This window comes from Oryzias melastigma, linkage group LG4, assembly GCF_002922805.2.
Source record: "Oryzias melastigma strain HK-1 linkage group LG4, ASM292280v2, whole genome shotgun sequence".
Classification (NCBI taxonomy): Eukaryota; Metazoa; Chordata; class Actinopteri; order Beloniformes; family Adrianichthyidae; genus Oryzias; species Oryzias melastigma.
In genome coordinates, this window is record NC_050515.1 from 16,138,938 (window position 1) to 16,139,638 (window position 701).

Genomic DNA, 701 nt, shown 5'->3' on the forward strand with positions numbered 1-701 from the left:
TCTCCTTTGTTCTAAGTTCTTCGTCTGTTATCTGAGTCTCTAGCTTGTCTGTTGTAGCTTGTCTTCATCTACTCTTCATCTGTTCTTCTCTGATCTTCTTCTCATTCTGTTCTTTTTCTGTTCTTTTTCTGTTCTGAACCTCCAACTGTGTGTAACTGAATCTAACCAACTTCTTCTGGCCCTGAGAGTGGATTTTTCACAGGGATTGGCTGAGAGGTAACCAATCAGAATGATTGGAGTAAAATTTACGACCTTTCCTAATTTAAATGATCTCATATTACCTGATCCTGTGTCTTTGGTGCAGATATGAGGTCTTAAAGAAAAACACTTCTTAACAAGAAAAATAAAAGAAACATTATACCCTTTTTATAAGAATGTCTCATTCTAACACGTGACAAGTAAGTTGATATCACATTTAAAAGATGATATATATAAAAAGAATTTAATAATAAAAAAAAAAACATATATGAAACCAAAATAAAAAGAAAAGGAAGAAAGAGAGAAACTCTTCATCTTAACCCTATTTCACATAAACATGCATCATTTTTAGCTAAATTCACAATTAAAACACAAATATGAGGGTATTTAACTTGAAACAAAGAAACAAGGAATGCATGTTTAACAAACATTTGGTGCACTTCAAAGTTTTTTTTTTATATATATGTGGCAGAGAAGTTTCCCATCGCTTTCAGGGAACCTGC

General features: G+C 32.2%; 1 long non-coding RNA gene across 1 annotated transcript in view; it reads left to right on the plus strand.

Moving 5' to 3' along the window:
• The window catches only part of LOC112150241, a 10,669-nt gene that overhangs the window by 2,407 nt on the left and 7,561 nt on the right, over window positions 1–701 (plus strand). The gene's annotated exons all lie outside the window — the stretch shown is intronic.